This window comes from Canis lupus, chromosome 7 (genome assembly GCF_048164855.1).
Source record: "Canis lupus baileyi chromosome 7, mCanLup2.hap1, whole genome shotgun sequence".
Lineage (NCBI taxonomy): Eukaryota > Metazoa > Chordata > Mammalia > Carnivora > Canidae > Canis > Canis lupus.
The window spans coordinates 31,161,520-31,188,012 of record NC_132844.1 but is presented as its reverse complement, the minus strand read 5'-3'; the positions used below and the strand labels follow the sequence as shown (position 1 = coordinate 31,188,012).

At 35.9% G+C, this 26,493-nt stretch overlaps 1 long non-coding RNA gene and 1 pseudogene across 4 annotated transcripts in view; both read left to right on the top strand.

Annotated features, from left to right (window-relative positions):
• The window catches only part of LOC140636720 (uncharacterized), a 484,700-nt gene that overhangs the window by 71,707 nt on the left and 386,500 nt on the right, over nt 1–26,493 (top strand). The gene's annotated exons all lie outside the window — the stretch shown is intronic.
• LOC140636271 (small ribosomal subunit protein eS17-like) lies at nt 3,679–4,069 on the top strand (annotated as a pseudogene).

The following is a 26,493-nucleotide window of genomic DNA, read 5'->3' as shown; positions in this document are numbered from 1 at the left end:
CTTGTGGTTATTAGAGAGAATCATAATAGATGATTGATAAACTTGTTATGAGTTGAGTAAGAAGGAAAGAACAGCTCTGAATTATTCTTACTAATTTAACTCCTATATTTTAGATAACTAGTGATAAGCTGGTTGCCATGAAGTATTTACTAATATAAAATGGTAAGTTTCGGCACACTTTACTAACAAATCCGAAACTGAGTTTTGAGAGAAAGGAAAATGGGACTCATATTCTCTTTCATTTCCCAAACTATGAGTTTATCTAAAATATAATGCTAACAGTCATTCTCCCACTTGCTCACCTTGTTCTAAACACCACTGGCCACCTTGTTGATCTTACACAAGCCTTGAAGCTTTGCATTTGCTGTGCTCTCTGCCTGGCATGCTCTTCCCTTGGATATTTGTCTTAATTCTTCACTTTGCTCAATGTCATTTTCTCAGAGTTGCTTAATCTGATCCCTCCTACTTAAATTTACACACTACAATGCCCCCAATTGCCTTTAATCTGCTTTGTTTCTTTCTACCATGCTAAACTAGTCATCTTCCAATGTATTTTAACATATTTGTTTATTGTAGACTCCATCAAATGTAGACTCCAGGAGGCCAGGGGGTTTTGCTTACTCTACCCATGCTATATTTCCAGTACCTAAAATATTGTCAGATACCTGACAGTGAAAACTGGATAGATATTTGTTGAATAAATGAATAGATGCATCAATAAATGTAGAAGTCAATAGATAGTAGTAGATAGATTCAACATCCTAGCTTAAGCACCTAGAAATGATTTTGTTTGCCTGATTGCCTAAAACCTGGACTCACCAATGGAATGTGCCAAATGAAGATAAATGCCAGAGGATGGTATCTTGTAGAATGAGAAATACAAAGAATTTAGGGAGATTTGGTATCTTCCAGCTTGTTCTTCAAGAAGCTATAGGAAACACATTCCTCACTAGACACTAGGAAATTCACTAGTGAAGGGAGTGCAGCATTCTTGTAAAAGACTTAAGTGGTTATCATCTCTATGCTGGGATAATAACACCACATACATTGGCCTTCCATGTTGACTGAGGCCAGATAGCACTCAACTGAAAGCAAGATGATGTGGTTCCCAGGGTAATTGGCAGGGTGAGAGTGATGATAATAAAGTTTAACATACAGAAAACTTCAGAAGTGGCTAATTGATCCTTGGGATTCCAGAGCTGAAATCACTGATATCTCACTAAGGTCTTTTTAAAAACCCTCTAGGATTGGTAGTGGCATGAGTGGACCACTACATTGGAAATTCATGGTCCCTCCCCTACTTGCCTAACCTGAATCAGATCATAGACTTAGAGTTCCTTAAATGAAAGGAAAGATTTGTCTTGGTGTGGAAGGACCCTGTAATAGTCTCAAATATATTTTCTTCCTAGTCTTTCTCTAGTATATTTATAGAGAGTGTATTATTGATGATTAACTTTATTGTCTGAACCATAGGTAGCAGAATACTGTCTTGTGACTGAACCTAGATAGAGAAGGACTGATTATCCTGCAGAGATAGCTATGATTACTGAATTATTGTGGGTATTCACTTTTGAGGACAGGTTGCTCATGTTTTAATTTTGAATGTCTATATTTTCTTTATGCTAGGTATGAGAATACTGTTGTTGCTATTGTTTACAATAGTATGTATAGGAAGAAGGTTGTGCTTGGGTGGAGAAGTCACAGATTGGATTATTGATGATAGTGTATCTTGTTCTCTCAACAATCACTCCTATTACTTTCTAGCTTGTGTTCTATATCGCTCATTTTTAAGTCTTCACACAACTCTTATCTCTTATTTATGAAATTTTCCCACTTTCTGAAGTTGTAAGGTTAGTTTCAAATCATAGTTTGGCTTATTATTAAGTAGTTTTGTATATGCTATTTTACCCTCTTTGAGATCATTTTATTTTTAGATGAGTATGTCATATTCCCATTTGTGTCATGCTCAGTAACCACTGGTCTGTTAATCTAATAGAACTGCCATTTCCATGGTATCTATTTCCACCTAATATTTCACACTCATTTATAATCTGGACAAGCAAAAGCTCAACAACTCAATCATAACAAACCAAATAGACAAGTCTTGACGCCCAAATTTTGCAAGTCTGGTAAAATGAAAATGCATCAGCATTTCTGGAAAGAGATCAAAGCGCTCATTCTTTATTTTATGAAACCAACCAGCAGAGGGAGCAAAAGAGATATTTAGGTGTTCCTATTTCTGCTTGCAGACCTTCTACTATGGTTGCTGTCTAGAGCTTGGCTATATTTTTAATATATATTCCCCCTAATCCCTAGGCAGAAATTCTGCTGTATGATCACCACATGCCTGTGAAGTCAATTCTAAGAGATTCTATCTGCACAATTTCTTTCTTCAAACTTGAATCCCATGAAAACCTCAAAAGCTACTGGGTGAAAAACCAGTACTAAAATTTTAGGACTTCTAAACTCTGTCTAGGTAGCTCAGGAACTAAAGGAGAGAGATTTTGAATGAATTAAAAACATTAGCGTTCCAGCTATTAGGATAAGTTATATTAATGCATTTTTGCAATGTTCTGTATTATATAAAATATTTTGAAAATTTTTCACAATATTCTAATGAGGTTTTACTACATTCAAAATAAAATTGTATTTTTTATATGATCAGGAAATAACAAAGAGAAGGCCCTCTGAAAAGAATCTTTTATATTCTTTTATATATATATGTGCGTGTATGTGTGTGTGTATGTAGTGCATATATAATATATATATTTCTACATTCCCATATAAAATGTGATTTAAAACATTATAATCAAAAGAGTTTCTCATTATCCTGGATATTTTGGTTTAGATAATTCTGTTAAGAATAATCATGAAGATGACCAAAGACTTGTGTCTTGTGTGTGATTTACAGTGTCCATTGCAAAAGCTTTAAAAATGTCATTGCTTGCATTCTTTGGATGAGTTCAATACGAGGACTCTTTGGATGTATATGCTCTTATTACCCAAATTGTCCCTTGAATTTAATGAAGTTTTATATATATGTATATATGTATATGTATCTACATATATATATTTGTATTTATATTTATTTATTTATTTTAGAGAGAGAGAGCACGTGAGCTGATGGGGTGGTGGGCAGGTAATGGGAGAGGAAGTAGAGAAGCAGACTCCCTGCTGAGCAGGGAGCCTGAAGTGTGGCTTGATCTCACAATTCTGAGATCGTGACCTGAATAGAAATCAAGAGTCTGACACTGAATTGACTGAGCCACCCAGTCACCCCTTTAATGAAGTTATATTAAAGTATAGTCACAAGGATGAAGATACAAAAAAGAAGAAAAATCTGTGATAATACAAAGCTAATATGAATTTAATATGAATCATTTTATTCATCTGGAGAGTATCAAAAGGAAAAGGAAGGATCATGGTCCATTTCATTATTTAAAAGAAGATAATTACAAATAATATCATTTGTGTAGTTTCCTTTGTATTGGGGTGTATAAACTCTTAAACCAACAATATGTGACACAAACTTTGGGAATTTCCAGGTATCATGGCATGGTGGACATCTTTATCATTCTTGTAATTCTTGGCTTTAGGTTGAATTATTTCCCATTGAGTTATTTGAGTTGATCTCCAAAAACAAGTCATATGGAGCTCTGTTACCAGGGACTCACCAACATGGGCTGTATTTGCACCAAAACCATGAAGAAGGTGGCCAGGGTCCTCACGGAGAAGTACCATACTCACCTGGGCAGTGACTTCTATACCAACAATCCCCTGTATGGGGAGATCATTACTATTCCTAACAAGAAGCTCTGTAGCAAGATTGGAGGGTATGTCAAATATCTGATGGGATGGAATCAGAGGGGCCTGGTGATGGGTATCTGCATCAAACTGCAGAAGGAGGAGAGAAAAAGAAGAGTTAATTATGTTTCTGAGGTCTCAGCTCTGGATTAGGAGATCATTGAAATAGATCCCGAGGCTCTTGAAATTTGGCAGTCTGCTCAGCCTGCAGGTCACTCAGCCTACAACTGGGATACATTTCAAAACATCACGTGGAGTTGTTTGAATCTTTTGGTTGTGCTGTAGTATCCTCCATAAACCTTGGGAGAAAAAAATTTTCATATAGAGGTTCCCCTGACTGAGGCTAATGAGATTATTTTTATGAGGAGTAGATTGGATATGTGTATGTGTGTATGCATGTGTGTGTCTGTATGACTGATCAACAACAGAAATAACCTTAATATTTGCCTCCTCAAGGGAAGAACAAACATTCTAACTATTGTGAAAGTCTATTTTTCCCTTGATGTCTATTTCTATCATGTAGTCAATTAGTTTTTATTACAATGTGGTCATTCCTCATGCTGGAGGCATAAACTGGCAAAGTAACTTGACCTCTATGGGGGATACCTTGTCTGTCTTCTGGCTGGGTTGTTGGGTTGTGCAACTCATGGAAAGAATGGCATTACAGCTTGAGAACACACCACTGAGTGTTTTGTAAGAATGTCTAGGAGAGAAACAAATAAACCAGTGTTGGCATTCATTTCATTAAAGACACTAATAAAGCAAAGGTTGAAAACTCAAAGAAAAACAGCGTCTTTTACTTTAAAAGAATTTAAACCCCCAGGGAGATTTCACTGTCTAATGCTTCTTGGTAATACAGCTAAATGAAGTTCATTGTTTTAGATTTTTTGGTACAGTGATATTGGATGACATTTGAGCTTGTTGAATTGACTGAAAGATTGGGAAAAGGTGCTGGAGAGGAGGCGGTCTGGTATGGTTCATTGAGTTGGCTTAGACTAGCAGTCCAGAGATGGCAGTTCTCAACCCAATGTTGTCATTCAGTAATTGCTTGTCATTGGCCAATTCAACAAATTTGTTTCCTTATCTACCAAATGTCTTCTCTCTTCTTATAGGATAAGGTGATCACATGAAGGAACTTTGAAATACCTAGCATGCTATAAAAATATGAGCTACCTTTATAAGAATTATTTGTTGTTATTAAAAAATGTTCAAGTGGACCATCATTATGGCTATGATCAAAATGCATTTTTATTACACTCTAGAATATATAGCTTGGAAATGACAAAACTTAACTAGGACTAAGCCAAAGTGCTCTGATCTTTGGGAGTAAGGTGAAAAAAATGCAGTATTCATTAGGACATTTGTGGTGATTAGGGAGATGACCTTAATAGGTTATCAAATTCACAGCCTCTCACAATGGACCAAACTTAAGCCAATTCAATTAAATGAGATTTTCCATTGTTTACAAAGACTGCCACAGCCAGCCAGGACTCTTCCAATACAAGCTTTTTCAATATTATGCAATTCTTTCTTATGTAATTCTTAATTCTCAGGCCTCACCAGCATGGGGATAAAAATAGAATGTTATGATTTTTGCAAGTTATTATTTCTCTCACACAGCTCCTATGTGGGAGAACTCTAGACCATCCTTAGATGTCTACTAAATGGTTATAGCATTATTAAGGTGTATATCATCTACAATCAGCAAATTTAATCTTTTAACTACCAAATGGTATCCTATGCCATATTATATATATATATATATATATATATATATATATATATATATATATATATATATATTATCCTGATTCTATATAGTCTATTTACTGCCTTCTGGTATGAAAAATAACAGCTTTGCTGCCAGTGCAACCCTATGGAGATGATTCTAGAAGTAACAGTGTTTGGTGCCTAGGCTGCCAATGCCTATTGCTGAGTGTGTTGATGAATCTGTCATGGCATCAGCCATCAATATCTCCTACTGTTGGGGCTAAGACTAGCCCCAATTCTGCAGTTGTCTTGTGTACTCTAGATCTGTCCCAGGTATTCTTGTTTTTATATGCTCTTTAGTAGATGCTTCCATGTTTTGGTACTTAACCATGGGTCTCTAAGTTCTGACACCAGGGGATTTAGTGACTGACATTGCGCTGTCCTCATAGTTATATCTTCCCTTTGATTCTGGCATATTGTCCTTGGACCAAACATGTATGCCTCATCTCTCTCATTTTTATAGTATTACTATATACTCTTATGGATCAAACTCTCATACTCTCAGCTATCATTTCTGAAAAAAAAAATCAATCTCCACTTCTTTTTAAAGTAAGGGTATAGTTTTATCAACTCCTTCATCTTTGTGGTTGTAGGCTTGAAATCTTCAACATATTCACAAAGTAGGACACCTTATTCTAAAATGTAACTTCTCTCTTGCACAAGGTTTCTTTGTCAAACCTAAGTGATGAGATGAAGCATTATTTATGGGGTCCTAACATAACCCCCGTTCTCAGTATGCCTAGTGTTATTGGAATCACACGAAGCGTACATGCCTTTTCAATGATGCATAAGAATGAAGTGTTATAGCAGGCTCCTGGTTTACCCTGGCTTGTAATTTCCCGAGAGATGCCAGAATTGGCCAAGGAACTTCTTTTTAAAAAGATGGAAAAAATTCCATGGAAGACAAACATAGATCACTTTAAAAATCATTTTTCTCTTATTTCTATTCAGCTCTTCAGTCTGTAAATATCAAAGTCTATTTTATAAAGGTATGCATAGAATATTTGTATTGGAATATAATAGTAGGGATTTTGAGAATAACCTAGACATTTGACAAATGTCAGTTTGAAACAAATGATTTTGATCCAAGCTTAATAAAATCTCGAGTAGATATCAACTTTGGATATGTCTTTCTTAAAGATAATATGTTAATTCACTAGTGAATATTAGAAAACAATTTGACATGTTTTGTCAATGTACTTTTCCCCTTATTTATCTTAGTATATCTTATAGGATCTTCCACAGTGATCTTATGGGATATTTTGGGGAAGAAGGGTTCCATGGTAAGTAAATTTGGGAAAACCTTCATACCATATTCAGAGGTCCTGTAAAAACAAAAACAAAAACAAAAAACACTCTATTTAACTCATTTAACCCACTTAGTCCCAAACTAATTTGGTCACAATAACCACTTCTCTCTTTCTCTCTTTTTAAGAACAGGGACACATTTAACATCTTATGGAGTATACTTTGGTAATTATTGTTCTGTTTTAACCTTTCCAGGTAACTATTTTGACTGCATAGGTCATTTGTTTCAATTTTCCTTTCAACAGTATTTCAGGTATTTTCCTGTTTTGACTGAATATCAGCTAGAAGTTTGATATGGCCTGTATACATAGCCTCATTCTACTCACATTTTTACATGTATTTTTCTACACATGCTTCTTTGGCAAAATACGTGTTTGAATTAGGTTTCCATCACAGGATAAGACAAATGCAGAAAGGATCTAAACTTGTGTTCTTTAGATGAGGCCTAGGCAGTTTCTTAGGACCAGAGTGCTGCTGAGCCTGGCTGTCTTTTGCCTGGGAAAATACAAATGTGGAGGACCTTGAATGAATGGACAGGCAGCTCAGAGAAGCAATGAATTCAACAGCTGCAAGAGGCTACAGACATCATCCACTGTTAGACCCTCATCCTGTGCCAGTAATCAGAGGCCGAGATTACCAAAGCGACTGGCTTCAGGTTAGGTCCCAGCTGTAGCTGAGCTGGATTTAGGCCTGGCTTTTTGACTCTTAGTCCTCTAAAATTTTTGCTAACTTTGGAGCCTCTTACACCTCTCTGGTGGAGTAGTTAAATTTGGTCTCAAATTCACCTCTGCTATTTTCACCAAAGACAAAAGTCCATAACTGTTGTCCTTGGTTTTCAAAAGCACAACTGTAGAGATGACAATGTATACCATGTGATAAAAAGAACTTTCAAATATTAGCTCCACAAAAATACTTTCAAACAAAAAAGTGTGTGTGTGTGTGGTATGTGTGTATGTATATGTAGGGTGGTGGTGGTGGTGGTGGTTGTGGCAGCAATAAAGTAGGTAGGGAAGGAGAATGCACATTCCAAATGACTTAACTAACTAGAAATACTCTTGTTCTAGTTTCCAGGAACAAAATAAAATAAAATAAGTAAAACTGTCATCCTATTCAAATAATTGTTGAATATTTGTTCTTACTCAATTTCTTTTCTGGAGAGCTATTAAATAGGCTGTGAAATGGGTTGGTGGTGAAAGATGAGCTGGTAGCAATTATTTCCCCATATCCTTACTGACTTGGATAACACTCACTTTTCTTTGCTATGTACAACCTAACTGAAAATGCAGATCCAATGACTAATGCCTTGGGTGTGTCAAAATGGCAGGCAGGCAGTGTTTGCAACTCATCTCTCTATTTAGCATTTCCCTCTGTTTTTAGATTAACGTTATTTTTCTCATAATCAATCAAGCTAAGTCTTTTCACAAGGGAATACAGATTCTATTGCAATTACCTGGAGGAATCTCCACTCAAGTACTTGTTGGAAGTCCTTTGGGTTGAATAGAGGTTTTAACAGGGAAATGAGCGCCACAAAATTATGTCCAGCTGTGTACAAATATTTATGGGAATAGTCACAGTGACTGAAATAATTGATGCAAAGAAAAACAATTACCAAACAAAATGACATTGTTTGGATACAGCAGAATATTCTATGACTTCCCTGTCAATTTCTCTCTATTATGGTTGTATTTATTGAATCTCAAGTAATCAGAATGATTATGGAATATTTATGGAATATTTATGAATTATGGAATAATTATGGAATCATAATTGAATTATGATTATGGAATATTTATTGAATCTCAAATAACCAGAATAATTTCTGAAAGTGGTTAATAATTACAATTATTTTTAAGAACGAGGACCATTCTTAAGGAAAATAAAAAGAGATAATCATATTCTGGTCCATTTACCAAAACATGACATGATACTTGACAAAAAAAAAAAGAAAAACAAACAAAAAAAAGTTGCAAGTTACATTTTAGAATGTCTGTGTAAGAAATTTTAATGTATTAATCACTACAGCCTTGACATAAATGTGAAAGATAGTGGTAAAATACATGAGGGGAATAGTATTTATTTTATCTACAACAGTAGTTTGGAGTTCATATAGATTTACATGTCTCTAGCTCCCAGGGATTCAGAGCCCAAAAGCTGAGAAAACTGGATTTTAAAATAAAGACAATTCTTCATGTAACCTTCATGTAATTTTGCTGGTCTTATCACCTCTCCTTCTTCCAGAACTCTGTAGACTAACCTCTTGGTGAAAGCCACTTTAGACTTTCCTTTCTTAGTCACCCATTCCTTGCATTTCACTACCTCACCACTCCACAGTTTCTCACGTTGTGCCAGAAAACTGTTGATTTTGTTTCCTCAATGTCTTACAATTCTGTTTTTGAGACCAGATTTATTGCAACATCATCCCCCACCCTCCACGACCACTTGCTAGTTCTCCTTCCTCCATTTTGGATTTATTTAATCTGTCCTTAACATAGCTACTACAGTAATGTGTCTATAATAATAAAACTCATTGAATGGCTACAGTATACCAGGCACTTAATGTCCATCAGGCCATTTAATTCTCATAGTAATGTCATTACTCCATTTTCTTAGATAAGGGAATTATGGCTGAGAGAAACTTTGCTGTCCAAGAGTCATACAGCAGGAAGAGGCAGAGCCAAAAGTTGAATCTTCAAGGGTCTACCCCTTTCTATTAGGTTGCCTTTCTATTACACTGTGCTGCTTCTTTAGACCAATCAGATATTATGATTTGTGTTAATTCTGGTGTTATTGTCATTCATGAGATTGTCAATTTGAGAAGACAATAATTTTCTTAGCATACTCTTGTTCTGTGGAAAAGAACAGAAAGGAAAAACTATATGATGCAATTTTTTTATGGCTGTTTTGTGGCATTGACTGTTAATTAAGCCCATCCCTAAATGAAAAGTATTTCAATGGTGCAGAGAGACAATGAATGGATTGATTTGTAGGTTAGAGGTGTGTGAGTGGTAGAGTGGTTAATTAGCTGTGGTTGCTTATTCAGTTGATTAAAGCACCATATGAATGAAGTCACGTTTATGGATTCAGTGCCTGTGTGGGCCAGTTTATTTAGTCATCCTTGCATCATTAACCTCAACCCACCTCCTTGCTAATGTGTACCATTAGCATGAAAAGGACAGTGTGAGTGGAAAAGTGCAAATTCCACCTCATACTTGGAAAAAAATTACCCAAAATGCATGTCCTATTGACATTGGCACAGAGGCAGGGCACATTATTAAATCTTTGATTGTTTTCAGTTCTCCTGAAAAATTCATTATGTGACAAAATGCCATAAATCATATACAAATTTGAATCCCCTTTATAAAATTGCTTTAACTGCATTTTAACAAGTTAAAAATTGAGCTATAACAGATTTAGGTGAAAACAAAAAAGAAAGTATATAGATATCCTCAGTTTTACAATGAAACATATGCTTACTTATCTAGATAAGAATAGTTGATAGTCAGCTACTTGAGCATTTTCACTTGGGTAATCACACCTGTCTTTCTTAATTTCTTTTCATTAGATGGTGATCTATGATGGTGAATGATGGTGATCTATGTTACTAGGTTCATGCTCATATACTTGAAATAGGGCTGTCATAATTGGAGATAAAGGAAACTCAGGTTAATATTTTTTAGACCTCTTTTCTTCTTTTTCCAACCAAAGTTGGAAAAGCCCATATAAACAGCCCATATAAATAGCCCCCATAAACAGACCACCTTCACCTTTGAAGTGTGATAACTTAAAGCCCATTTAAGTTCCTCTTTACAAACTATTACTTTTATATTGTCATTCTGCCCAACTATCATGAAATAATTATTCTTTTCTTTGTAGTGTTATCTGATATAGGGGAATGAGTGTATTATTTAACATATTTTTATTGAATTTCCTTTTTAAACAGTGGGGAGGAGAAGAGTGAAAGGAAGAAGCAAACTCCTTGCTGAGCAGTGAGGCCAATGTGGGCCTTGATCCCAGGATCCTGGGATCATGACCTGAGCCAAAGGCAGATGCTTAACTGATTGAGCAACTCAGGTGTCCCTTTTGATGGAATTTCTACAAAATGAATGCATAGTTTTTGGATGCTAGTGCCTGGAGATATAATTATAAGCAAACAGAGGACATGGTCCTTTCCACACAGAGGCTTGAAATATAGTGGGGATGATAGACGTTGACCAAATCATAATTTATCAAAAGTTTATTGATTATGTCTGTGTGCCAGGCAATTTTGTCAGCCCTGAGAGTATAGAGATAAAAAGGACTTATAACCATCCCTTGCCCCAGTGAGCTTATCATATGAAAGAGTCTATAAACTAACAAAAGTAAAAAAATAAAAGGTTCCATATGATAATAAGTGCTATTGGAAAGTCAAAGCAGGAGGGTGATATGAAGAGGGTGGTATGAGTACTCTTTTGAATAGAGTGGTTGGTAAATGTCACTAAAAATTAAATAATTGACCAAAAAACAGAAGGAAGTGAGGTCAAGAGTCATATTTCTAGGGAAAGAGACAAGGACCAGGGTGAAGTCGTGGGGCAGGAAGTTGCCTGGTGTGTTCTCAGAACATCAAGAAGCCCAGAGAGGTTGAAGGAGAGTGAATGAGGCAGCAACTAGAGGTTGAAGTCACAGATATAACAGGAGGCCATGGTAGGTAGGGCCTCAGTGGGACACATAAGGAGGGAGACAGGGAGCCACTGAGGGCTTTATGATCTGGTTTAGGTATTAATAAGATCATTCTGGCTGCTGAGTTGAGGATAGATGGCTGAAGGGCAAGAGGAATAAACAGCTCTTATCCAGATAAAAGGTGATGGTGAATTGGAACCAGGAAGATAATGGTAGAGTGCTGAGAATTGGTTGGTTTCTATATATATTTTGTTATTCCTAATAACTAGTACAGTATCACTGATTATATTTTGGGGTAAAAATGTTAAGATCATATATCATACCAAAATATTTTCTAGCATATCTTTTTATAATGTTTTAATGTTAGAAAAAAATCTATCAATTATCAGCAGGCAATTCATATTATGTTATCCTTTCATTGAAAACTACCCAATAGGTTCTCACTCTATTTATATTAAATTGCAAACCTTACAATGACTTAAAAGGCCAACCTGATCTAGTGTACTGTCCAGTATGGTAGCGCCTAGCCACATGTGACTATTGAGCACTTGGATTAATGCTAGGCAAAAAAGAGATGTATGTTTTATATATATAAATATATATAAAGAGATGTATGTTATATATATATATACACACACTTAAATTATATCATATATACATATATATATATATATATATATATATATACACACACATATATATAAATTCTATAGGAGGTTTAAAGTCTTAGTGAGGAAATAATATAAAAATGTTATTGATAGGGCAGCCCGGGTGGCTCAGCGGTTTGGCGCCTGCCTTCGGCCCAGGGTGTGATCCTGGAAATCCAGGATCGAGTTCCATATTGGGCTCCTTGCGTGGAGCCTGCTTCTCCCTCTGCCTGTGTCTATGCCTCTCTCTCTGTGTGTCTCTCTCATGAATAAATAAAGAAAATCTTTAAAAAATGTTATTGATAATTTTCAAATAGTAATTATAGACTAAAAGGATAATATCTTGGAATTATAGTGGAAATATAGTACTAATATTAATTTTACCTGCTTCCTTTTACTTTTTAAAAATGTGATAACTAGGACACTTAAAATTATAAATGTGGATGAATTTTTTTGGCTCACATTATATTTATGTTGAACAGTGCTAGTTTACATTTTCTTTTTCTGACTTTATTTTAAACTATTTTACTTGTTCACTATATTCCAGTTACACTGGGTTTATTTGAGATCTTTGAACTTGCCAGGCTCATTCCTACCTCAAGGTCTTTGTGTATTTTATTCCCCTTTCCTGATATGTTATTCCTTAGAACTTTCCTTGTTTTTCTCTATTATTCATGTCTCAGCTCAAATGTCATTTCTTAGACAAGCATTCAATGACTATTCCAACTAAAGATCTGTTAACTCAATCTGATATCCTTTTTAATGTTCTACATTATTTATTCTTAGATGAAATTTGTTTTCTTATTTATGGTCTATCACCCTATAGAATATGCGATATGTGGAAGATAACATCTGAATTATTTTGTTGACCACTATACCTCCAGAATAGCATTTGGCATATACTAGGTGCTTGGTAAATGAAAGAATAATTAAACTCTATGCATAAGAAGTATTCAGTGCTGTAAATTAATATAAATAGATAGATTTTTCCTTAAGTGGGAAAATCAGGGAAGTCTTACTAAGAACTAGACTTGGAAAATGACCAGGAACCAGTGGACACAAAACAAGCCAAGGATATGGTCATAGGAGTAGGCTGGCTATGATCCCAATATTGATGCCCTCAGCCTTGCCGCCCCCTCTGGATCCTGCTCCCAAGGGAAGCTCACCATTATGGCATAGGACTTCCAGTTCAGCACTAGGCACTACAAATAATGCAGTCTGTATAATGGCTGTAAGTTACTTGCAGCAGAATAAAGTCCCAAGTTTGAGTGTCTGACTTGTTTACTGGAGGAGCTGGGAAAGGGAATGTCTTAAACCTTTGGCTTCTTTAGTCACTTTAGGATTCCCTCAGATACAAGGATATCTGGGCAATCCAAAATGATAAGTGTGTGCAATAGCATACTTTTCCTTGCATCAATATTTAAAGAATTTTAAAAAGTTTAAGTTATTGTCTTTGCCTTATATTTTATGCCATTTTGTTGAGAATAAAATATTTCTGAATCTGTGAACCTATGATTTGAATGTGAATTTTTTTGTGTTTAATGTTTGCACTGACAATTGCCTATTTTCTCAATAGTAAATACTTTTTAAAATAAGTATTTAAAACTTTATTTGAAAAGATTGCTTTCAATATTTTGAGACAAAATTCTTTTTAGGATATGCCATAATCACTTTATTGCCAGCATTGGGTTAGAGATTTTAAGTTTAAATCCATTTTCTTAACTGCCAAAACATGGTTGTTTAATAATTACATCAATGATGTAAACCACCTTTTATTTTAAGTGAAAGTAAATGGCTTATTAAATATTTTTGTGGTATCTACATGTTCAAAAATAATATAGGGTCATCATTTAGCTCATAGTCCTGAAAAATCAAATAAAATAATAATAATCTGATTTTAAAGAAAGTATTTTTTACCATAGCTGATGTACTTTTTACTCTTATACCATTAAAAATGGTGATGAACAAGTAAAATATGATTGATTGTTGAATGGTTTTATGAGAACATATTATGTATTGGTTCATTATAAGAATAAGATTCATATTTAATGTGGAAATATATTTAAAAGTCTCAAGTTCCATTTGTGTTGTAACTACAGAACAATATAGCCATCAAATGGATTTTTAAATATGTTTTTATTTACTTTTCTACTATAAATACAGTATATATTTAGTGTAGAAGTTTAGAAAATATAGGAAAGCAATGAGACAAATTAAAAAATCAATTATGACCCTGACTTTCAGAAAAAAACACTATTGACATTTTATTGTGTTGCTTTTCAGTTACTTTTCCTGTGTCTACATCTATGTATGTGTGTATGTGCATGCAGGTATCTGTGTGTTTTGTGTATGTTACTTAACCTGCTATGGACATATTCAAATGTTACATTGTAAATGCAGACCTTTTAAATTTTAGAAGCAAATTTTCATTTGGCCTTGCCTGGTGTAAGGATATGCAAGTGAAATTCATCTCAGAGCCTTCCTGGCAAGACCCATCCCTGGGTCATTCAGAGGCTGTGCTCCTCAGTTACAGCTTTTCTGTTTCCTGGAAGTCCTCAAATCCTTCTCTCTGATACCAAAATATCTGCTTCTTGCAACACTACACCTCACCATTGCCAACACAATCTGTCGTAATAAACTTGTATTTTTTTTTTCTTGTGTTCTTCAGGATTCTTAATCTCACTTTCTGCTCCCCTGACCCTGAATTAAAGGCACTTGATTTTGGCTTCAAGTTAATTTTCCATCTGCTTTATCCCAATGATTTCTGAATATATTCACTGGTGAGAACACTGGATTGTTCTATTTTATTCTTAGTCACACTAAGGGTAGATCATTTAACAATTCTGAGCCTCAGGTTCCTCATGATTAAAATGAGGATTTGGGTTTTTTCCAGAGCTAATATAGAATGTCTGTGTGTCTATAAAAGCAGTATGAAAGAATGGAAAGAGCATGGCATGTGTATCAAAGAAAGCTTGGTGCAAATCTTGCAGCTCTGTGACTTTGGCTTTGTATTTTCTATTTCATTTGTTTTTCTTTTTGCTCCTTTTTTATTTTTAAAAGATTTTATTTATTTATTCATGAGAGACACAGAGAGAGGCAGAGACACAGGGAGTGGGAGAAGCAGGCTCCATGAGGCAGCCTGATGTAGGACTCGATCCCAGGACTCCAGGACCACACCCTGAGCCAAAGGCAGACGCTCAACCAATGAAGCACCCAAGCATCCCATCCTTTTGCTCCTTTGAGTGAACAAATTGCACTGCTCTTTCTTTGAGTTTGCTGATCTTTTCTTTCCTTCATCTAGTCTGCTGTTGAATCCTTCTATTGAATTTCTTTTAGTACCATTGTATTCTTCAGCTCTGTGTATTTTTATTTGGTATTTTCTTATATTTTCTGTCTCTGTTGAAATTCTTGCTTTGTTTATGCATTGTTCTCCTGATCTTGGTGCACATCTTTATGACCATTATTTTGAACACTTTATAATGTAAATTGCTTATCTTCATTTCATTAAGACCTGTTTCTGGGGATTTATGTTGTTCTTTTATCTGGAACATATTTCTCTGTTTATTTTCCTTGACTCCTTATGTTGGCTTCTGTGCATTAGAGAAAGCAGCCACCTCTCTCAGACTTGATGAAGTGGTCTTGTGTAGATGAACTTTATCATTTAGCCTGACCCTAGCTCTTGGTTATCTCTTAAACCTTTGTGATTTCCAAGCTTCCTTCCTTGTTCTTAGTGGCTTAGTAGTTGAGAGTGTTCTAAGACCTGTCAGTGTCCCAAAGGGGAGGATCTCAGTTAATACCTCTATGTAGACTGATTAGAAGTCAGACCTTTATACCATATAGCTTTAAAAGTACAAAAATAGACATCTTTTTTTTTCCTTTGGTGAAAAAATTTGTAATTAGATTTATAGCCAGCTGGACTCAGTTTAGATGATCCTGATTTTGTTGGCAACATCCAAAGCATCATAGTCAGCAGCCAGTTAAACATATGCTTTCTTCTCTCCAACAGGCCTGATCAAGGTGTTGACCTTTGCTACATCAAAGTCATAGAGTTTCTTCACAGCCTGTTTGATCTGGTGCTCATTGGCCTTGACATCCACAATGAACACGAGTGTGTGGTTGTCTCCTATTTTATTTATGGCTGACTCAGTAGTCAGGAGGAACTTGATGATTGCATAATGATCAAGGTTGTTTCTCCTGGGGGTGCTCTTTTGAGGATATTTGGGCTGCCTTTGGAGACACAGGGTCTTGGGTGATTGGCATGTAGGTGACATGCAGATCTTTTATTTGTGACTGTTAATGCCTTTCAGCATGATTTTTTTGGCTTTCAAAGCCTTTACTTTGGCTTCAGCTTTGGGAGGGGCAGTGGCTTCCTTCTTTGCCTTCAGTGCCATCTTTGTGAAAAGGCAAATAGACCTCTTTTAAGAAAGACTGAGAATTGGATGTTTTTGCCTGCTCCCTCTGTGCTGAGCCCTAGGGGATAGCCATGTTAAGTCCTCCAAAGCCTACTAAGAACTATTTCTTTATTTGTGGGTCTTGTGGATATAAGCCTCATTGTCTTTCAGAGCTAAGTGTTTTCGGAGCTGTCCCTCAGGTAGAAGTCTTAAAAGTTGGGATGCTAGACGTACCCTTTACTCCTCAGGGAGAACTGAGCGTTGTAAGTTTCCCTCCAATTACATGTTGGTGTGCTAGGGGTAAGGTTTATGGCAGGAATGAGCCTCCATCTTTCTTACCCATTTTGATGAGGGTTTTTTTCTTGTTCACTTAATGTGTAGGGAGCCTTTCAGTTAGTTTCTGGATTTCTTTCAGAAATATTTGCTCCATGGGTAGCTGTAGATGCAGTGTGTCTGTTGGAGAAAGTGAGTTCAGGAGCCTCCTAGGCCACCATCTTGGACCAGAACTCCACAAGGTTGTATTTTCTTCTCTTCTCTTTTCTTTTCTTTTCTTTTCTTTTCTTTTCTTTTCTTTTCTTTTCTTTTCTTTTCTTTCTTTTCTTTTCTTTCTTTTTCTTTTTTTCTTTTCTTCTTTTCTTTTCTTTCTTTTCTTTTTTCTTTTCTTTCTTTTCTTCTTTTCTTTTCTTTTCTTTTCTTTCTTTTCTTTTCTTTTTTCTTTCCTTTTCCTTTTCTTTTCTTTTCTTTTCTTTTCTTTTCTTTTCTTTCTTTTTTTCTTTTCTTTTTTAAGATTTTATTTATTTATTCATGAGAGACACAGAGAAAGAGAGAGAGAGGCAGAGACACAGGCAGAGGGAGAAGCAGGCTCCATGCAGGGAGTCCAACGCGGGACTCCATCCTGGATCTCCAGGATCACGCCCTGGCTTGAAGGCAGCGCTAAATCGCTGAGCCACCTGGGCTGCCCTGTATTTTCTTATATGTAAAAAAAAGAGTATAGAAACTATTGTGCTGGCTACATGTAAAAGAACTCTGATTACAATGGCTTGAACAAGCAAGGATTTTACTTTTCTCATTTATTGAGAAGTCTGGAAATAGGTGGTTCAAAGCTATTGTTTCTGCTCTTCATCTTATTATCCTGGGCTGCTTCTACTTCTCTGCTCCACTATCCTTAGTGTATGGTTTTCATTATGAGTGTACCACCGAGCATAGTATCCATATTCTAGACAAGAGGAAGGGAAGGGTGGAGTTCAAAGGGACAAGACAGGTGAATTTTCATAAGGAAAGCAATCTAGTGGATTTCCATTTCCACCTTATTTGTTAGAACTATGACACAAAATTATCCCCTATTCCAGGGACTCTAGGACATGATATTTTTGCTGAATATGTTGACATCCTGAATAGAATTCAAAATTATTTTTTTAGAGATTTTATTTATTTATTCAAGAGAGAGAGACAGAGACACAAGCAGAGAGAAGCAGACGCCCTGCAAGGAGCCCGATGTGGGATTTGATCCTGGATCCTGGGATCATGCCCTGAGCCTAAAGCAGACAGCAACCACTGAACCACCCAGACATCCCTAGAATTCAAATTTTGCCAGGGAGGAAGATGAGAAGAAATAATTGGCAAGCAACATCAATGTTTGCAACTGGAAAAACTTCCTTAAGTTGTTGGGAGACTATATGAGATGATATGTATGAACATACAGGATATGTATACTTAATGATTACTTCCTATTACTCTTTTATGCTGTAGTGACTATTTGCAACAATCATGGAAAAGGAGCTTGTGTAATTTAATTATTGGTATACCTAAAAATATATATGCCTTAAAAATATAAAAAGTGTCTGTTTCCTGGTTGTTTTGGCATAAGTTCTGTATTGTTACCCAGTGTGGCTTAAAAGTCAGATATCTCTTTTCATTGGACCTATTAAATATTAAAAAAGAAAAATAAGCAAGTATATTGGAAAAATCTATGCTTAACTCTTCTAAATGTGAAAAATATAAACGAATGATTAACTAGATTAACTTGAGGAAATGTTTAACACTTTCAGGAATCTTAATATGGGAGAAAGTCCTGTCAGGTAGAAAAAGTGACCTCTTATGAGGTGTGGTTCAAAAGGAAATTAGAAAACAAATTTTCCTTGGAAGTTGCTTTGGAAGTTCCTTGCTCCAAATGATTCGCCCTTGTCCTTTTGTGAGCCTGCACATGGCTGAAATGCCCATGTTCAGAATCATTATGAGACTGTATTTCCACAAGTGTCTTTCTAAAATGTGTAATCTGGGAGGAAATTTTCATTGAGGCTTAGCCATCTGTATATAGTTTTAATCTTTTCAGCAATTGTAGTAAACAGGCAGCTATGAAACTTGGTAGAGACAGGGTCCATTTCTGGGGTTGGGGAAAGAAGATTTGAAATTTAGGGGGCAGTCAACAGCAAGAAAAAATTAAGAGGAACCAAGAGAGGGCAGGTTAGGATTAGAAAGGTCAAACACCATAGAAGACATAGATAGGTCTATCTCTTCTTCTTTTTTTTTTAATCTTTTTTTAAATCTTTTTTATCTCTTTTTTTAATGCATTGATGTGCAACACTAACACTGAAGTGCATCATTGTCATCATCTAGGGTTCACAGAATAGAAAGAATGCTTGACTTCCATCCAATTTAAGGACTCTGATAGTTGATAGGAGCTCTGCATAGCTCCATGCAATAGTCACAGTGACATTTCAGATATGATTAGTAATATCTCAGAACTGTTTAGAGTCTTGATCTGTGCCCTCCCTATACCTTTCCTTTACATCAAACACTTCAGAGATGGGAATGTCCCATAGTTCCCTGAATGTCTTTGTGATAGTCAGAATGGTACCCTTTAGACTACCTGAATGTTCACATTTAAGAAATATCTTCAGGTTGGTTGAAATAGAAGCAAGTAGTTTCTTTTAACTAGACTGTTAAATGTTTTACTTGCAGTCCATGTCCTGCATTAGCATTAATTTGCAGAGTCAGGGGAGCAGGAGCAATATTGCATGGTCATGTAATTTATTAGCTTAAATTACACTTTTTTAAATTACACTTTTCTTCTGTAAATCAGCTGGCTTGAAAGGATTAGATTAGATCTCTTATCCATTTGTTTTTCTTAGTCTTTAAAAATTCTCCTCATGTTTATTTAGTAAACTCCTATTTGGCAAATGCTTATGTGTTATTTATAAAATGCTTCTGTAGCTGTTTTACGTATTGGCAGATTTAATCCTTATTATAACCTACGGAGTTAGGTATTATGATTATCACCACTTAACAGTAGAGGAAACTGGCACAGAGAGGATGAGCGACATGCCTGAGACCATACAGCTCAAAAGTGACCTGACATTCAGGTCAGTGTGGCTTTAGGGCCCTAGCTCTAACCCAACATTTTAGGCCTTGAGAAATTGCAGCCAGACTGATTCCAAATCTTTCTTCTTAGCTGTCTTTTGCCTTAAAATCATATGCATTCTGGAGTTTGGCATAGAATATTTCAGCTCATCTTGTTTTTTTTTTTTTTTTTTTTTTTTATGCAAGTAAATCCATGGCTGTGACATTAAATTGATCAGGTGTTAGATTTTATTCACTTAAGTAGCAATATTTTCACTGCACTTTCCAAAGGTGAATAAAAACACAGAATCTCTACATAGTCTCAGAATTATATCATCTCCTCTTATAACTTCCATAAGATTAATCATCTCTGAAAGCATTAAACATTTGGATACAAAAACAACAACCTAAAAAAGTTGGCAATGGCAGGCAATAAGCTACTCCATATGGTTAGTGTGTCAATGACTTTGTATTACAGTGCAAGAGTCCTATCGTGCAAAAAAAATTTTTTAACCTTCCTATTACACAGAGGATGCCTCAGTTTTTATATTAGAATAATTGATTATTTCTCTACCTTTCAAATATTACTCCTAGGGCAACTAGACAGACTCAAGAATGAATCAGGAATGAGGATTTAAACATATGGAAACTCAAAAAAAATTATCTATCATCTATCTATCTATCTATCTATCTATCTATCTATCTATCTATCTATCAATCATCTATCTATCTATCATCTATCACCTTCAGCCAAACAGAATCATATTTTGATTTCCTGGAGATGAGCCTCTATTTGTGTTTAGAGGGCTCGTGGTGTCGAGCTGGCAGTTACCAGCTCACAAGAGGATTGAATGTTTACATTCCTCCCACCCAACCTTTTATTCAGTGACTCATGTTGTAGCTTGAAATTGGCCATGGTGAGAGTATTTACATCATGGAAATCAGGAAACAGTGGAAATCGGGGCCTTTTCTTTTTCCCCAGAGATAGTTGCCAAACATTTACAAACATACCACTAGGTGCTTGGATACATAACGAATGCATGGTATTTAAAAATGTCCCTCTAATAATTTTGAGGGAAACAAATAGACATTGGAGATAAATATGACCTCTTTGACTCAGCTTTACTCATTTTTTTCATGCTATTTGTTTTGTGATCAAAAGCCTATCTTAGGAAGAAGATAATCAGTCCTAAGAACATGAAATTTACCACTGAACCTTGTAGCCAGACCTCACAAAACACAATCTCTGTCAGCCTTGGAAAGCTTTGTCAGAAACAGAGCCCTCTTTGGGTTTTCATTTCCATTTTTCACCAGACATTTACAAAGAAAAATTACTTCCTACTGAGTATCCATTAGCCTCCAGCACTGATGCTAATGAGCAAACTGCAAGTGAGCTGGAGAGCAAATGGATATGAGTCACCAAATACACTTAGCCAGCATTTCCTGCTCGACCTCCTGCGTCACTGCAAAGACACTTGTTCCTTACCAGCCTGGGGAAAAAGTCGCAGTCTCACAGCTGTACATTGTTGGGAGAGCTGCTGAGCCGAAGGAGCTCCCTTAAAAGGACACACTGATTTGTACTCCTGAAATCATCTGTGCACATACCGCCCCGTATTTGGGTTTCTCATCCAGGTTGAAATGTTCTTAGATGAATAATATTAAGCTAAGAGCACAGACCCTTTTAAAATGCATTGCTTTATCGAGAACAGAAAGCCAAATAGGACTGGGAGCAAGCCTGCTTTTTCTGTACAAATACAAAGACATGGCACTAAGAGGCAGGTAATGCTAAAAGCCACAGAGCAGCCAGCCATAGGTAGGGAAAACTGTCAATGCTGCCCTTTAGGAGACTTGCTTGGTGAGATTTTGTTTTTAGTTTATTTTTGTTTTGTGCCTTCCTAATTGCTGATGCCACAAAGGTAAGAAAAGAAGAAGTTTGTGACTCTAGGGTTTTCCTAGGAATATTTTGCAGCATTGAACAGTCAACAAACAGCAGAAGGAAGAAAAAGATTTCTGATTAGCCTCTGGAAAGGCAGTGACACACTTTGTGTATGTGGGATACTGATGGGAACAAATAGTCATATCAAGTTTGTATTACTGAATAAGCAATACTGGTACCTTGGTGAGTGGCTAAGCATTCACCAAGAGACATTTTTATTTTTAAAAGGTTTTTTAAAGAGAGATAAATAAAGGTTTTTATTTATGAGAGAGAGAGAGAGAGAGAGAGAGAGAGCAAGAGAGAAGGGAGAAAGCACAAGCAGGGAGGAGGGGCAGAGGGACAGAAAGAAGCACACTCCTCGCTAAGCAGGGAGCCTAAAGCGGGGCTCCATCCCTTTATCACCCTGAGATCATGACCTGAGCTGAAGGCAGACGCTTAACTGACTGAGCCACCCAGGCACCCTGAGACATTTTTATTTTTAAGAATGATTTTTGTCATCCAGAAGGAGATGAATATAAAGAAGCAAAACTTTGTTTCAGTGGGAACTCTTGCAATGCTTGAGCCTAATTTATTTATTTATATTCTATTGGTTCCAAAAATTATTTAAGGTACTCTGAAAGAATATGTGATACAACCGAGTGAGCAAGTTGAGCAAAAGAGAAAATAAAGATGAAAAAATAGCAAAACCGGGTGAGGTTAGTTTACAGTTTTTTTATTGAGGCTTCCTTTGCTAAAGGTGGGCCAGAGATTTGGCTTAAAGTTAATAGGAAATCTAGGTAGAGAGGACAGTATGATGAGTTATTGACTAAGTGATGAAGTTGAACCAGTTATGATAAAGATGAACCAGTTGTTCAGGCAAAGCACTGCTATTCTACACTGAATAGTATGATAGTATGAAAAGTTTGGAAAGGTCAGTGAACATTTTCAAGTTGGGAGGGACACTGAGTAATAATTATTCAGATCTGATAGACATTACCATTAATTAGCTTCTTTTTTTTAAAAGATTTATTTATTTATTTGAGAGAGAGAGAAAAAGAGAACACAAGTCAGGGGAGGAGCAGAGGAAGGGAATCTTCAAGCAGACTCCCCACTGAGTGCAGAGCCCAATATGGAGCCATGACCCATGAGATCATGGCCTGAGCTGAAACCAAGAGTCAAATGCTCAACTGACTGAGCCACCTAGGCACCCCACCTTCAATTAATTTCTTGAAGGACACTACATTTAAAATGTAATGATTAACATTTTAGTACTAAAAGTACCCAAAATTATACTTAACAATGCCTACCAAAAAAAACCCTTGACCCCCCCAACCCCAAAATATGAGGAAATCTAAATGGATGGTATTTCAGATGGTTAGCAAAATTAATAGAAAGGAATCTTCTACTTTTATAGTTATAAAATGATCTATCATACTATACCTACTAAACTAGGTATAGTAAAAATGGCTCAATACTGCAAAGATGAGTAGACCTTACAGGCAGGTCTTTCATTATTGCAGGACCTCCCTGACAATTGTAACTGTGGGTACTCAGAAGATTTGAAGCAAAGCAATCCTGAACTGCAGATGTCCTCACAGAACATTTTTCTTACCTAACTTCCACATTTTAAACTGAAAGAGGCTGTTTGTGAGGCAGTCTTTATCTTTATCTCTGCCAATGCTTTCCTTTTTCTCATCCAGGGCCCAGCTGTGCATATTAAATGTGGATGTTTAAACATTAGTCAGTTTTTTTCTTATTTTATACTGCATTCAACTTTCATCTTGCCACTTTGTTTTTATTTTATTATTTTATTTTATTTTATTATTTTTTTAAATAAATTTTTTTTTTTTGGTGTTCAATTTGTCAACATATAGAATAACACCCAGTGCTCATCCCATCAAGTGCCCACCTCAGTGCCTGTCACCCAGTCACACCCACCCCCCACCCACTTCCCCTTCCACCACCCTCAGTTCATTTCCCAGAGTTAGGAGTCTTTCATGTTCTGTCTCCCTTTCTGATATTTCGCACTTATTTATCTTGCCACTTTGGCCATAATTTAAAGCAACCTGAAAGATGGACTTAACCATATCTTCAGGCCCAGAAAAATATGATCTGGTGGTTCTTTCTGTTGACTACTGAGTGAACTAGAAGAGATGGGGAGTATTGATTGTGAACAGGTGGAGTTAAAAATACCTTGGCAAAGAGTGGGGATAGTTTTTCCTTTATGCAGGAGAGATGGAAAAGCTTGGGTGGACTTTGAACAGATGGATGGTGCAGCCAGGAGGAAAAACAATCAAGAGATTCTGGCTAGATAGTTTCACCATATTCATAAAACTGAGAGCCGCTCTTGGTTTTCAAACATTGTGAGGGCGAGGGTACCTGGGACGCTTGTTGGAAGTCCCGATTTCTGAACCCTGGGAGTCAGAGATGCTGAACCAGAAAATTAGGGAGGGCAAGGATAGTGGTGGGGGCAGTGAGAGGCCTGCAAAAATAAAGTTTTAAGAGCTACTTCAAGTTGATACAATGCAGGTCATTCAGAGACTGTTTTATCTTATATCCTTTTCCCTTTTATTCCATGCCATTATTCTCATTCTTGCACCTATATGTGGCCACAGAAATTTTTGCTTTTGATTCAAAACTCTGTGCCTTCAGAACCAGCCTGTGCCATCTACTCTTTCAGTTTCCCAAACACCAACCTTATGTCTTCCTGCATCCATCTATCCACATCTTTCTGTATTTTATTTCCAAAAAAAAGGGTACCTATATAATATACTCTACTATATTTTCCCCCCACTTAACTAAAAAATGTTGCAGTTTTTTTTCTAATAGCATATACATACCCAGACCATTTTTTCAGTGTCTACATATGATTATGTAACTGGATTCATGAAACATTTAACCATTGGTTTAGTGATATAAATCGAGATTGTTAATTTTTTCCTGTGATAAGAAACCATACTATGAACATGCTTGTGGCTTGATGATTTTGAGATATCCTCAGTAGAGTTTATAGAGTAAAACCTTGGAAATGTTACTATCAGATTTAAGACTATGTGCATTTATTTCATTTTAATTTTTTAATTTAATTTTTTAATTGTCATGTCTCTTTATGGAGACTGATGTGCTGCCTACTGCACTAAGAAGGAGATAATTTTCACGTCTCTTTAACCTGAAACTGTCCTCAGCCACTTTTGTTGTTCATGACATTGACATATTTTTAAGGTCCATATCAGTTGTTTTCCAGAATGTTCTACAATTTGGATTTTTCAAATGATTAGATTCAGTTTAAACATTCTGAACATGAGGGTTATATAGATGAAATTGTGTCCTTGGTGCATCAACAATTGATGAAAGAACAGGTGGGAGCATTTAAAAAACTCTAATTAATTGTTCAAAATTTTCCTCCAAAATGTATACTCTAAGTCATAGTCCCATCAGAAGTGGATAAGAATATCTTTTCTCCAAGCTTCATCAGTATTGGATTATGATCAAACTGCAACATTCTTTGCTAATCATAGAAATAAAAAAACCCTCATTTTATTTGTATTTTAAAAATTAATAAGATAGATCTTTTTATTGTTTTAAAGCCAGCTATATCTTTTTAAAATGTAAATCATAGTTTTAGTGTGCAGTCTTAAACTATTGAGCATAGACCTATGTCATCTGTTTATGTTCCCCTCCTTTTGAAATAGTTTACACATAGGAAACTTATAAGAATACTACAGTTAACATCTCTGTATCTTTTACCTAGATTTACTACATTCTAACATTTGCCATGTTCTTGAGCTCTCTCACCATACACATGCACACACACACACATATTTTTTTTTCCAGAAGTATTTAAAAGTAAAAGGGACTCTTTGTGATACTTTGGTCATAAAAACTTTATTTACAACTTAAAAACAAGGACATTTTCCTAAATACATTGAATTCCATTATTATAAAAAGTATAAATCATATGATCATATCTTTGATCATTTTTCTGTTGGGTTGTCTAATTTTAGTATAGTCTTATAAAAGTGCGTACAAAATTAATCAACTAGTTCTTTTTTAGGCCATCTAGATTGAAAGGCTTTTCAAAAGCAGTTTGGTTTTGCACTTATTTTTTATTGCCTAAAATATAAAATAGTATATCCAGAAATGTTAAGGGTCTGCAATTTTACTTTGCTTTTATTTTTTAAAATTTTACTCTGATTTTAATCAGGGTGCCATAGTTTCATAATTGCTGGTAGAAGACATGCATCTCCTGGATCAGAGATGACATAGTAAATTACTAACTGCAGCAAAAGCAGTAGCAAAAAATGTCAACGCTTTCGCACAATTACTCTGAGCCCCAAATTCACAAGTGATACAAAAATGGCCAGATGACACCTGCCCAGATGATAGGATGCATTTTAAGAGAGGAATCCCGAACTTAGGGAACCTAAATATTTTATAATGTACAGCAAGCATGTTTGCTCTTTACTCTAAAGCATGGTTTCTCCATCTCAGCCCTACTGACATTTTGGGCCAGATTATTCTTTGATTTGGGGGCTTTCCTGTGCATTGTAGGATATTTAGCAGCTCCATGGCCTCTGCCCACTATATACCAGGAACATCCTTAGTCATGGCAATCAAAAATGTCCCTAGAAATTGCCAAATGTCTTGTGAGGGACAAAATCTA